This window comes from Apodemus sylvaticus, chromosome 13 (genome assembly GCF_947179515.1).
Source record: "Apodemus sylvaticus chromosome 13, mApoSyl1.1, whole genome shotgun sequence".
Lineage (NCBI taxonomy): Eukaryota > Metazoa > Chordata > Mammalia > Rodentia > Muridae > Apodemus > Apodemus sylvaticus.
Genome location: NC_067484.1, coordinates 69,085,456 through 69,100,380, shown reverse-complemented (window position 1 = coordinate 69,100,380; position 14,925 = coordinate 69,085,456). Strand labels below are relative to the sequence as shown.

Sequence of the window (14,925 nt, the reverse complement as noted above, 5' to 3'; positions counted from 1 at the left end):
CGCTTTGTTAGCCTCAGGCTATGCTTGTTAGCCGTCTCTGCCCTCCCGAGCTCTCTGGGTCCTGTAGGCAAAATGGCGGCACGCGCCAGCTAGGGCAAAAAACCTCCTGGCTGGGTTGGCACCCCGATGGCCCCCACCCCCCCTGAACAGCCCAGGGCCTGGGTGCAGGCCAACGCTCGTCAGGCTCAGACCCCCGCGATGTTGGCCTCGGGTTATGTTTGTGTACCTCAGTCTGTCCGATCTCTCTGGAGTCCGAAACCAAGATGGAGGTGAGCCTCTCCTGACTGGCGGGAGGCCGAGTTCTGAAGTGGCTTCCGTGCAGCAAAAGGCACCGCAAATCCACAGCTGCTTGCAGACCGGCTGGTCAGCAAAGGTCAGTGGTCGTGGGCGCAGGGCCTAACTGGACCCTGTGTCGCCTTGGTTCCACTGCTGATGGCCCTTCAGCTGGACCAGCCACTGCTGCACTGCCGCTGCCACCGCCGCCGCCGCCAGACTGATGATCGAAAGGATACTGTTAATAAGACAAAACTGAAACCTACAGATTGGGAAAAGATCTTCCCTAACTTTACATCTGATAGAGGGCTAATATAAAAAATGTATAAAGAAGTTAAGATTCCAAAAATCCAAATAACCCATTTAAAAAAATGGGTACAGAGCTATACAGAGAATTCAGAACAGAAGAATCTCTATTGGCCAAGAAACAAAGAAATGTTCAAAGTCCTTAATCATCAGGGAAATGCAAATTAAATCGACTGACATTCCACCTTACACCAATCAGAATGGCTAAGATAAAAACTCAAGTGACAGCACATGCTGATGAGGGTATGGAGAAAGAGGAACACTCCTCCATTGCTGGTGGGATTGCAAAAATGTTACAACCACTCGGGAAAACAGTTTAGCTGTTCCTCAGGAAATTGGAAATATTTCTAACTATGCCACTTTCGGGTATATACCTAAAAGATGCTATACCATATGTGTTCCACTAGCACCATTGCAGCCTTATTAATAATAGCCAGAAGCTGGAAACAACCCATATGTCCCTCAACTGAAGAATGAATACAGAAAACATGGTTCATTTGTGCAATGGAATACTATTCAGCTATTAAAAATAAGGACATCATGAATTTTGCAGGCAAATGGATGGAACTAGAAAATATCCTGAGCGAGGTAACCCAGACCCAAATAACATGCACAATATATATTCACTGATAAGTAAATACTAGCCAAAAAAGCACAGAATTCTCATGATACAACTCATAGACATATGAAATTTAACATGAAAAAAGGTCCAATTGAGGATTCTTCAATCTTACTTAGAAGGGGGAACTAAATAATCATGGGAGGCAGAGGGAGGAAGGGGCCTGGGTGGGAGAGGGGACAGGGAGAGGAAAAGAGGGCAGGATGAGGGAAGACAGGAGAGAAGCCCAGAGGGCCAGGAGAATGAATGGAAATTTGCAGCTGTGGGGGTGGGGTTCTGTGGAGACCTGGGATGTGAGAGGCTCCCAGGATTCAATGGGGATGGCCTCAATGGAAATGTCTAACAGTGGAGAGATGGAACCTGAAGAGACCACCTCCAGTAGATGGACAGGGCTCCCAGTAGAGAAATGGGGCCACCCACCCATCTTCAAAAATTTTGACCCAAAATTGTTCTTGTCTAAAGGAAATAAAGGGACAAAAATGGAGCAGAGACTGAACAAACGTCATCCAGTGGTTGACCCAAGTTGTGATCCATCCCATGCACACACACCAAACCCTGACACTATCACTGTTGAACTTGCAGACAGGAGCCTAGCATGGCTTTCCTCTGAGATGATCTACCAGCTCCTGACTGAGACAGCCAACTTCTGGACTAAGATTAGGGATCCCTATGGAAGAGTCAGGGGAAGGATTGAAGGAGCTGAGGGGATGAAAAACCCATATAAGGAATAACAGTATCAATTAATCTAGACCCCTCAGAGCTCACAGAGACTAAGCCACCAACCAAAGAGCATACATGGGCTGGTCTGTGGCCCCTGGCACATATGTAGCAGAGTACTTCCTTTTCTGGTCTTGGTGGGAGAGGATATGTCTAATTCTGTAGAGACTTGATGCCCCATGGAAGTGGGGAGGTGTTGGTGGGTAGGTACATGAGGAGAGTTGGTGGGTAGGTGGCTTGTGGAATAGACTCTCAGAGGCAAAGAGGAGGAGGGAATGGTGTGAAGAACTCTTGGAGGGTGGACCAGTAAGGTGGGCAACATTTGGAATGTAAATAAATGAAACAATTTAATAAATAAACAAACAATCACTGAATCTTAAGTAATGCACTACTTTTCCAAATGGCATTCCTCAACATGGTCTGCCCATGCCCTAGTATGCTTTTAAAATGTTACATATTCAGGAAGGGGCATTTGCATATGCAATTATTAGATTATATAGTTATAGTTAAGGTTATTAAGGTGGAATTATATTTGTTTACTATGATGCACACTAAATCCAATGATAAGTGTCTTTATCAAGGTGGAAGATATAGATTGAGTAGAAAGCTATGTAAAATCGAGTCACAGAATGGAGTAATATAGTCATAAGAAATGCTGATGTTCAACAGAATCTGGTCATGGTAAGGGGCGTAATCTCCTCTTATGCTTTGAGGAGGAATATAACCTTATTAACCTATCAATCTCATAAATTTTACCTCTAGAACTGTGAAAGACTGTATTTGTTATTTTTTATTTTTTGCCACTGTCTTAGTCAGGGGTTCTATTCCTGCACAAACATCATGACCAAGAAGCAAGTTGGGGAGGAAAGGGTTTATTCAGCTTACACTTCCACGATGCTGTTTATCACTAAAGGAAGTCAGGATTGGAACTCAAGCAGGTTAGGAAGCAGGAGCTGATGCAGAGGCCATGGAGAGATGTTCCTTACTGGCTTGCTCAGCCTGCTCTCTTATAGAACCCAAGAATACCAGCCCAGGGAAGGCACCACCCACAAGGGGCCCTCCCCCTTGATCACTAATTGAGAAAATGCCCCACAGCTGGATCTCATGGAGGCACTTCCCCAACTGAAGCTCCTTTCTCTGTGATAACTCCAGCCTGTGTCTAGTTGACACACAAAACCAGCCAATACAGCCACCATATATGTGGTAAATAGGCATGAAAATGAATACAAGTGCTTTCCCATATTATTTCATTTTAATATTTTAGGTAATTCAGTCTACTTTAGTGAAAAAAATAACTGAAATCATTAGGATTGAATGAAAAATGTCCCATGACGTCTCAGGCATTTAAACGTTTCAGCCTCACTTGGTAGTGCTGCATAGGGAAGTTTAAAAGTTTCAATTTTCTTTACAAGGCACTTGTCAGTAGAGGCAATCTTTGAGAGCTTAAAGACTCATACCAAGTCTAGTTTTCTTTCTCTACTTTATGCTTGCAGTTTAAAAATGTGAGTTTCTCAGCATCCAGTTCCAGTTACTATCCCTTTGCTTGATGATACACTTCAACTCCATAAAGAACTCTAACTTTTGGCCAAATAACTCCTTCTTTCTATGGGTTGCCTTGCTCATGGTATTTTATGACAGAAATAAAGACAAATACACATTGCAACAGTGTTTAATTGGGAGGAGAGCTGTCTTAGTCAGGGTTTCTATTCCTGCACAAACATCATGACCATGAAGCAAATTGGGGAGGAAAGGGTTTATTCAGCTTACACTTCTGCATTGCTGTTCATCACTAAAGGAAGTCAGGACTGGAACTCAAGCAGGTCAGGAAGCAGGAGCTGATGCAGAGGCCATGGAGGGATGTTTCTTACTGGCTTGCTTCTCCTGGCTTGCTCAGCCTGCTCTCTTATAGAACCCAAGAACACCAGCCCAGGGGTGGCACCACTCACAAGGGGGCCTCCCCACTTGATCAATAATTGAGAAAATGCCCTACAGCTGGATCTCATGGAGGCACTTCTCCAACTGAAACTCTTTTCTCTGTGATAACTCCAGCTTGTGTCAAGTTAACACACAAAACCAGCCAGTACAAGAGTCATACAGATCCCTGATGGCCCTTGAACCAACCCATTATTATGATGAATAGAGAGTAAATATAAAAACAAAGAATTAAAAAACATATCAAGAAATACTAAATTTGCCCCTGACACTCCGCATTTAGTCCGAGATGGCATCCTTCTGGCCTCACGGTTCTCCTCCTGAAGGTTGCTCCCACCCTGTACAGCCTGGAGGCCCCAGGGCCCGCCTCCCACAGGCTCCCGAGCATGACTACCCCTAAAGTGGAATGGGAGTGGCCGGATTCAACACTGTCATGACCGGAGGGGGGACTCTCAGCCTTTCCAGGCACTAAAATATTCATCAAAGAGTCTCCCCAGTAGTGGTGTTCACAGACATGAAAAGATGTGAGACACCGCAGATCCTTCACCACCAAACAAAATGTTGCAGAGATCTAACAATCCTGAAAACAAATACAGTGACAGCACAGGTCACAATAAGGCCAAAAATGTGCATACTCAGAGTTAGAGAATGGGTTGGTGGGACCAGTTACTCTCCACAAGAAAATTCACACAACTTCAGCACTCTTCATAGTTCAAATTCACATTCTTCTAATCCAAGCAATAATCCAAGTAAAACTTCAGATGCATCTTCTGATTCTGCAGCGGATTGTTCTGAGAATATTAGCTCATCTGGAAAAAAATACTACTACAATTGTTGCACAGAAGTTTCACAGTGGGAGAAACCAAAAGAGTGGCTTGAAAGAGAACAGAGACAAAAAGAAGCAAATAAGCTGGCAGTTAGTAGTTTCCCAAAAGACAGGGATTACAGAAGAGAGGTGATGCAAGCAACAGCCGCTACAGGGTTCACCAGTGGAAAGTCTGCTCCAGGAGACAAGTCAGTATCACATTCTTGCACAACTCCTTCCACATCTTCAGCCTCTGCCCTGAATCCTACATCTGCACCTGCAGCATCTGCTTCAGCAGGACCTGTTTCTCCCATTCCACAATCCACAATACCTCGATTACCCCAGGACCCAAATCTTTTTACACAGTTGCTTCCTGCTTTGCAAGCCATGCTACAGCTTAATAATTCTAATGTGGACATATCCAAAATAATAAGTTCTTACAGCAGCTGTAACACAAGCTTCTCTTCAATCTGTCATCCACAAGTTTCTTACTGCTGGACCATTTGCTTTCAATATCACCTCATTGATTTCTTAAGCTTCCAAGCTTTCTACACAACCCCAGCCATCTAATCAGACTCCAATGTCTCTGATGTCTGATGCTTCATCCCCAAGCTCCTATGTTTCTCCAAAAATAAGCACAACTCAGACTAACACAGTCCCTATTAAACTTTTGATTAGCACTCCACTCGTTTCATCACAAAGGTTTGTACTCCAGTAGTTAAGCAAGGACCAATGTCACATTCAGCTTCAAAGCAGCCTGTAACTGCTGACAAGCAGCAGGGCCATGATCCTGACTCTCCAAGAAGTCTTCAGCTCTTAAGTAGCCAGAGAAGTCCATCACCTAGTCCAAATCATACTTGTAGTAGTAACACATCAACTGCAACTGTTATATTGCATAATCCATCTGCTAGGTCTGCGTGCTCATTAATACCAACTCTAGCAGCGCACTTCAATGATAATCTCATAAAACATGTTCAAGGTTGGCCTGCGGACCATGTGGAGAAACAGACATCAAGATTGCATGAAGAGAGCCTGGGCTACAACACCACGTCTCCAGGCCCTGCAAGAGGCCAGAGGGGCACCTGGGAGGCCATCTGGGAGGAGTCAGTGTGCTCTGGTGAGTCCAGCAGGCCCCAGGCAGGAGCCTTCAGGTATCTGCTTCGAGATCTGAACAGCCTGGGCCACAGCACCCTGTCTCTGGCAGTGCAGTAAGTCAGCTGTGCACCAGAGGCCAGCTGGGAAGAGGCAGCTTGCACTGGTGAGTCCACCATTGACAAGACCAACTAACACCAGTGAGAACTAGATGGCAAAAGGCAAACGCAGGAATGTTACTAACAGAAATCAAGGCAATATCTGAACCCAATTCTCCTTTAACAGCATGTCCTGGATACCCCATCACACCAGAAAAACAAGATTTGGATTTAAAATCACTGGTCATGATGCTGGTACAGGAACACATAAAGGACATATTTAAAGAAGTTCAGGAGAAAATGGATCAAAAGTTAGAAGCCCTTACAAGGGAAACACAAAAATCATTGAAAGAAATTCAGGAGAATACAAAAGCCAATAAGGAGGAAATGCAAAAATCACTTAAAGAAATACAGGGGAACTTTGGTCAACAGGCTGAGGTAATGAAAGAGGAAACACAAAAATCTCTTAAAGAATTACAGGAAAACACAAACAAGCAAATGAAGGAGCTAAGCAAAATCATCCAGGATCTAAAATCAGAAGTAGAAACAACTAAGAAAACTCAAAGGGAGACAACTTTGGAGATAGAAAACCTTGGGAAGAAATCAGGGGACATAGATGCAAATATCAACAACAGAATACAGGAGATAGAAGAAATAATCTCAGATGCTGAAGATACCATAGAAACCATTGACTCAACAGTTAAAGAAAATGCAAAATGCAAAAAGCTTGTAACCCAAAACATCCAGGAAATCCAGGGCACAATGAGAAGATCAAACCTAAGGATTATAGGCATAGATGAGAGTGAAGATTTACAACTTAAAGGGCCAGCAAATATCTTCAATAAAATTATGGAAGAAAACTTCCCTAACCTAAAGAGAGAGATGCCCATGAATATACAAGAAGCCTACAGAACTCCAAACAGACTGGACCAGAACAGAAATACCTCCCATCACATAATAATCAAAACACCAAATGTACTGAATAAAGAAAGGATATTAAAGGCAGTAAGAGAAAAAGGCCAAGTAACATATAAAGGAAGAGCTATCAGAATCACACCAGACTTCTCACCCGAGACTATGAAAGCTAGAAGATCCTGGGCAGATCTCATGCAGACTCTAAGAGAACACAAATGCCAGCCAAAACTACTATACCCAGCAAAACTCTCAATCACCATAGATGGAGAAACTAATATATTCCATGACAAAACCAAGTTTACCCAATATCTATCCACAAACCCAGTCCTACAAAGGATAATAGGAGGAAAACACCAATACAAGGAGGGAAACTTCACCCTGGAAAAAACAAGACAGTAACCTTCTATCATCAAACCCAAAAGAAGATAACCAATCAAATTTTAAAAATAACATAAAAATGACAGGAAGTAATAATCACTATTCCTTAATATCTCTTAACATCAATGGGCTCAATGCCCCAATAAAAAGACATAGACTAACCGCTGGATACATAAACAGGACCTTACATTTAGCTGCATACAGGAAACACACCTCAGTGTAAAAGACAAACACTACCTTACAGTAAAAGGCTGGAAGAGAATTTTACAAGCAAATGGTCTCAGGAAACAAGCTGGAGTAGCCATTCTAATATCAGATAAAATTGACTTTCAACCCAAAGTCATCAAAAGCGACTCTGAGGGACACTTCTTGCTGGTCAAAGGAAAAATACAACAAGAAGAACTCTCAATCCTGAACATCTATGCTCCAAATGCAAGGGCACCCTCATTCATAAAAGAAACTTTACTAAAGCTCAAAGCACACATTGCACCTAACACAATAATTGTGGGTGACTTTAACACTGCACTCTCCTCAATGGACTGATCAGGAAAACAGAAACTGAACAGGGACACAGTGAAACTAATTGAAGCTTTGGACCAGTTAGATTCAATATATATATATATATATATATATATATATATATAACATTTTATCCTAAAGCAAAAGAATATACCTTTTTCTCAGCACCTCATGGTACCTTCTCCAAAATTGATCATATAATTGGCCACAAGATAGACCTCAACAAATATAAGAAGATTGAATTAATCCCATGCCTCCTATCAGATCACTACAGAGTAAAAGTGGTCTTCAATAGCAACAAAAACAGCAGAAAACCCACATACACGTGGAAACTGAACAATATTCTACTCAATGATAACTTGGTCAAGGACGAAATTAAGAAAGAAATCAAAGACTATTTAGAATTTAATGAAAATGAAGACACAACATACCTAAATCTATGGGACACAATGAAAGCAGTGCTAAGAGAAAAACTCATAGCCCTGAATGCCTTCAAAAAATGGAGAGAGCATGCACTAACAGCTTAACAACACACCTGAAAACCCTGGAACAAAAAGAAGCTATTTCACCCAGGAGGTGCAGAAGGCAGGAAATCAGGGCCGAAATTAATCAAGTAGAAACAAAGAGAACCATACAAAGAACCAATTAATCCAGGAGCTGGTTCTTTGAGAAAATCAACAAGATAGATAAACCCTTAGCCAGACTAACCAAAGGGCACAGAGATGGTATACAGATTAACAAACTTAGAAATGAAAAGGGAGATATAACAACAGAAACTGAGGAAATTCTAAAAATCATTAGATCCTACTACAAAAGCCTATATTCAAAACAACTGGAGAATCTGGAGGAAATGGACAGTTTCCTAGATAGATATCAGACACCAAAACTAAATCAGGATCAAATAGATCATCTAAACAGTCCCTTAACACCTGAAGAAATAGAAAGGGTCATAGAAAGTCTCCCAACCAAAAAAAGCATGGGACCAGATGGCTTCAGTGCAGAATTCTATCAGACCTTCATAGAAGACTTAACACCAATACTCTTCAAACTATTCCACAAAATAGAAACAGAAGGAGCTCTACCCAACTCGTTCTATGAAGCCACAATTACTCTGATACCAAAACCACACAAAGATCCAACAAAGAAAGGGAATTTCAGGCCAATTTCCCTTATGAATATTGATGCAAAAATACTTAATAAAATTCTTGCCAACCAAATCCAAGAACACAACAAAATGATCATCCACCATAATCAAGTAGGCTTCATCCCAGGGATGCAGGGATGGTTCAATATAAGGAAATCCATCAATGCAATCCACTATATAAACAAACTCAAAGAAAAAAACCATATGATCATCTTATTAGATGCAGAAAAAGCATTTGACAAAATTCAGCATCCTTTCATGCTAAACGTCTTGGAAAAAACAGAAATTCAAGACCCATACCTCCATCCTTTCATGCTAAACGTCTTGGAAAAAACAGAAATTCAAGACCCATACCTAAACATTGTTAAATCAATATAAAGCAAACCAGTAGCCAACATCAAACTAAATGGAGAGAAAGTTGAAGCAATTCCACTAAAATCAGGAACTAGACAAGGCTGTCCTCTCTCTCCATATTTATTCAATATAGTACTTGAAGTTCTAGCTAGAACAATTAGACAATATAAGGAGGTCAAGGGGACACAAATTGGAAAGGAAGAAGTCAAATTATCACTATTTGCAGATGACATGATAGTCTACTTAAGTGACCCAAAAACCTCCACCAGAGAACTACTACAGCTGATAAACAACTTCAGCAAAGTGGCTGGTTATAAAATCAACTCAAACAAATCAGTTGCCTTCCTATACTCAAAGGATAAGCAGGCTGAGAAAGAAGTTAGGGAAATGACACCCTTCATAATAGCCACAAACAATATAAAGTATCTTGGTGTGACTCTAACCAAACAAGTGAAAGATCTATATGACAAGAACTTCAGGTCTCTGATGAAGGAAATCGAAGATCTCAGAAAATGGAAAAATCTGCCATGCTCGTGGATTGGCAGGATTAATATAGTTAAAATGGCCATCTTGCCAAAAGCGATCTACAGATTCAATGCAATCCCTATCAAAATCCCAGCTCAGTTCTTCACAGAGTTAGAAAAAGCAATTCTCAAATTCATCTGGAATAACAAAAAACCCAGGATAGCTAAAACTATTCTCAACAACAAAAGAATTCTGGGGGAATCAGTATCTCTGACTTCAAGCAATACTACAGAGCAACAGTGTTAAAAACTGCATGGTATTGGCACAGTGACAGACAAGTGGACCAGTGGAATAGAATTGAAGACCCAGAAATGAATCCACACACCTATGGTCACTTGATCTTTGACAAAGGAGCCGAAAACATCCAGTGGAAAAAAGATAGCCTTTTCAACAAATGCTGCTGGTTCAATTGGAGGTCAGCATACAGAAGAATGTGAATTGATCCATTCTTATCTCCATGTACTAAACTCCACTTCAAGTGGATCAAGGACCTCCCTGTAAAACCAGACACAATGAAACTAATAGAAAAGAAACTGGGGAAAACCCTTGAGGACATAGGCACAGGGGAAAAGTTCCTGAACAGAATACCAATAGCTTATGCTCTAAGATCAACAATTGACAAATGGGACCTCATAAAATTACAAAGTTTCTGTAAGGCAAAGGACACTGTCAAAAGTACAAAATGGCAACCAACAGATTGGGAAAGGATCTTCACCAACCCTAAATCTGACAGAGGGCTAATATCTAATATATACAAAGAACTCAAGAAGGTAGAACCCAGAGAACCAAATAACCCTATTAAAAAGTGGGGTATGGAGCTAAACAAAGAATTTTCACATGAAGAACTTCAGAGGGCTGAGAAACACCTTAAATAATGTTCAACAACATTAATCATTAGGGAAATGCAAATCAAAACAACCCTGAGATTTCACCTCACACCAGTCAGAATGGCTAAGGTCAAAAAATCAGGAGACAGCAGGTGTTGGCAAGGATGTGGAGAAAGAGGAACACTCCTCCACTGCTGGTAGGATTGCAAGATGGTGCAACCACTTTGGAAATCAGTCTGGCGGTTCCTCAGAAAACTGTGCATGAAACTTCTAGAGGACCCTGCTATACCACTCCTGGGCATATACCCAAAGGATTCTTCAGCATGCAATAAGGACACATGCTCCGCTATGTTCATAGCAGCCCTATTTGTAGTAGCCAGAAGCTGGAAAGAACCCAGGTGTCCCTCAGTGGAGGAATGGATACAAAAAATGTGGTATATTTACACAATAGAGTACTATTCAGCCATTAGAAACAATGAATTCATGAAATTCTTAGACAAATGGATGGAGCTGGAGAACATCATACTAAGTGAGGTAACCCAGTCTCAAAAGATCAATCATGGTATGTACTCACTGATAAGTGGATATTAGCCTAGATACTTTGAATACCCAGGTCATAATCCACAAATTAAATGATGTCCAAAAAGAATGGAGGAGTGGTCCCTGGTTCTGGAAAGACTCAGTGCAAGAGTATAGGGGAATTCCAGAACAGGGAAGTGGGAAGGGGTGGATGGAAGAATAGGGGGACGGAAGAGGGCTTACAGGACTTGCGGGGAGTGGGGACCCAGAAAAGGGGAAATCATTTGCAATGTAAATAATAAAATAATGGATACAAAAATGTGGTATATTTACACCATAGAGTACTATTCAGCCATTAGAAACAATGAATTCATGAAATTCTTAGACAAATGGATGGAGCTGGAGAATATCATACTAAGTGAGGTAGCACAGTCTCAAAAGATCAATCATGGTATGCACTCATTGATAAGTGGATATTAGTCTAGAAACTTTGAATACCCAAGACAGAATCCACATATTAAATGATGTCCAAAAAGAATGGAGGAGTGGCCCCTGGTTCTGGAAAGACTCAGTGCAACAATATAGGGGAATACCAGAACAGGGCAGTGGGAAGGGGTAGATGGAGGAACAGGGGGAGGGAAGAGGGCTTATGGGACTTTCGGGGAGTGGGGACCCAGAAAAGGGGAAATCATTTGAAATGTAAATAAAAATATATCAATAAAGAAAAAAAAAAGAAAAAAAAGGACAAAACTGCAACCAACAAATTGGGAAAGGATATTCACCAACCCTACATCTGATAGAGGGCTAATATCCAATATATACAAAGAACTCATGAAGTTAGACCCCAGGTAACCAAATAATCCTATTAAAATTGGGGTACAGATCTAAACAAAGAATTTTCACCTGAAGAAATTCGGATGGCCGAGAGGCACCTTAAGAAGTGCTCAACATCATTAGTCATTAGGGAAATGCAAATCAAAACAATCCTGAGATTTCACCTCATACCAGTCAGAATGGCTAAGGTCAAAAACTCAGGAGACAGCAGGTGTTGGCGAGGATGTGGAGAAAGAGGAACACTCCTCCACTGCTGGTGTGGCTGTAAGATGGTACAACCACTTTGGAAATCAGTCTGCGGTTCCTCAGAAAACTGGACATGAGACTTCCAGAGGACCCTGCTATACCTCTCCTGGGCATATACCCAAAGGATTCCCCAGCATGCAATAAAGACACATGCTCCATTATGTTCATAGCAGCCTTATTTATAATAGCCAGAAGCTGGAAAGAAGCCAGATGTCCCTCAAAGGAGGAATGGATATAGAAAATGTGATATATTTACACAATGGGATACTACTCATCAATTAGAAACAATGAATTCACAAATTTTTTAGGCAAATGGTTTGATCTGGAAAATATCATCCTAAGTGAGGTCACCCAATCACAAAAGAATACACATGGAATGCAATCTCTGATAAGTGGATATTAATTAGCCCAGAAGTTCTGAATACCCAAGGCACAAATCGCATAACAAATGACTCTCATGAAGAAGTATGGATAGGGTCCTGATCCTGGAAAGGATTAATCTAGGGTTGGAGGGGAATATAAGGACAGAAAAAGGAGGGATGTGATTGGAGAATGGGTGGAGAGAAGAAGGTTTATGGGACATATGGGAAGGGGGGATCTGGGAAAGGAGAAATCATTTAGAATGTAAATAAAGAATATGGAAAATAAAAATATTAAAAAAAAGATTGCGTGAAGAAAGCTGGGCGGTGGTGGCACACGCCTGTAATCCCAGCACTCTGGGAGGCAGAGGCAGGCAGATTTCTGAGTTTGAGGCCAGCCTGGTCTACAGAGCGAGTTCCAGGACAGCCAGGGCTATACAGAGAAACCTTGTCTCAAACAAAGCAAATCCAAAACAACCCCCCCAAAAAAAAGATTACGTGAAGAAACCCATAATGGGAAGTGTACACATGTCAGAAATATGTAGAGTTAAAAATTTGAGATCATTAGTTTGAGTATGTGAAATTCAAGTAACTTTCAGAGACCAGAGGATACTAATTTTGAGATAACAAATTAAGGAACTCAAAAAACTAAAAAAATCAGAATTCCATCATTGCACATGATCTCATAGAGGAACTGTAAATCTGTTGCCCAGTCATAACATTTTGAGCTGCATTTAAGTAGACCATGGACTGTTAAGCGGGGCAAATGAAATGACATGGGGACAGGGTCTGTGAGAGTCAATTCATGGGGAAGATACAAGATTGATTTGTAAAACCCTTGAAATATAGATTTTTTTGTAGATGTATCTTCACTTTGTAAATGTTTTGTAGGGTGAAGCCATGGGAAGCCATGTGTAACAGAGCGTAGACATCTGAAACTAATCAATGCTGAGGTGTCTACATACCTAGCCTTTTACATGAAAACCTGTCTGCAAAATTAGCTTTTTTTTAAAAGAAAAATATTGGGGGGTTAATTTATCATTTAGAAATCTTGCATTTTCAAAAATCCAGTGCAAGCACCAGGTGATCTGTGTCTGAGGATGCGGGTTTGAACCTTATGAGCAGTGTACAAATATCATGAGACAACTGATCAGCACTTGCACCTGACCCAGAGCAGTGCCGCTCCATTTGTTTTGCAAAGAAATGTTTTCATTTCCTGTATGTTCCTTTCCCTCTGAAGTCCCTTGGCCTGAGTTTATCCATTTTTTTTAAAGGTGCCCCCTTCCTTTCTTCAGGCACTGTGGCCGTGGCACTTTTCTATAACCTTCTCATTCCTATGTACAGTAGCTGGAAGTCGCAGGGATTGAGCATAATCCATGTTTGTATAAATTATTGAAATCCATTTTCACCATGTAAGGATGGACTTAAAATTAGTGCTGGGCAGGTGTGCTGAAAGGACACTGATAGCTCAAGTACGAGGAAGCGGCCCAATGAACATGGATGTGGGGAGAGAAAGGAGAACGCTAGTCAGATGTGACCTGTATCTGTTGTAATAAACATGTTTAAACAAACAATAAAAAGAAATACTAAATTTGGCTATAAGGCTTCCATGGTAGTTGTGATATTGTAATTGAATGACACACATAGGCACTTGTATTTGAATGCTTTGTTCTTGCTTGTTGGCACTGTTTTGGAAGAACCAGGAATTGTGGTCCTATTAGACATATGTCATTAAGGGTGAGCTTTGATGTTTCAAAAGAATCCCATTACTTCCAGTGTGTTCTCTGCCTCCTGCTTGCAGGTTCAGATGTGAGGTCTTATCTGTTCCTGCTCAATCATCCAGGATCCCAACCCTGTGAACCCATAAGCTCAATGAAAGGCTTTCTCTTATAATTTGTATTGACAATTTAATTTTATCATTACAATAGAAAAATAACTAATATACATAGTTTAAATGATTAAAAATAGATCTTTGTTGGGGTGTACCTTTAATCTGTGAACTTGGAAGGACAAGAGAGAAGGACCAGAAGTTCAAATCCAACCTGAAATACGTAGAAAGGCCTAACTTAAAACAACCACAGCAAAATAAATTATGAAATTGTATTAACTGGATTTGGAAGGAATGTTTTACTTTAATTCATCTTTATAATGTTATATGATCATGTATAAATATTCTATGTTATTTTATGTAATTCATAATATAATGTCTTTGTATTTCATATCATATATCAAGCTCTTCAATAACTGAAAGGAAATTTCTTCTGATGAAAAATTTTGTGATAATAAAGAATATGGAATGATCTGTAGTAGTGGACAGCAATGCACTTGACATCAGAGAACTCATACTGTTGAAAAATCCAGAAGTACAGAATGAAAGAATTTGAAAACTTGTTTATATTTAAACAGTCTTTTCCTGAGCATAATATGTTTACATTAGTCAGAAACCCATAAGTATTAAGAACA

The 14,925-nt window shown here is 40.7% G+C and overlaps 1 pseudogene; it reads left to right on the top strand.

The window, feature by feature from the left end:
• The first annotated feature begins 4,282 nt into the window (after nucleotides 1–4,282).
• On the top strand, nucleotides 4,283–13,143 carry LOC127663659 (WW domain-containing adapter protein with coiled-coil-like; annotated as a pseudogene).
• The last annotated feature ends 1,782 nt before the right edge of the window (nucleotides 13,144–14,925 follow it).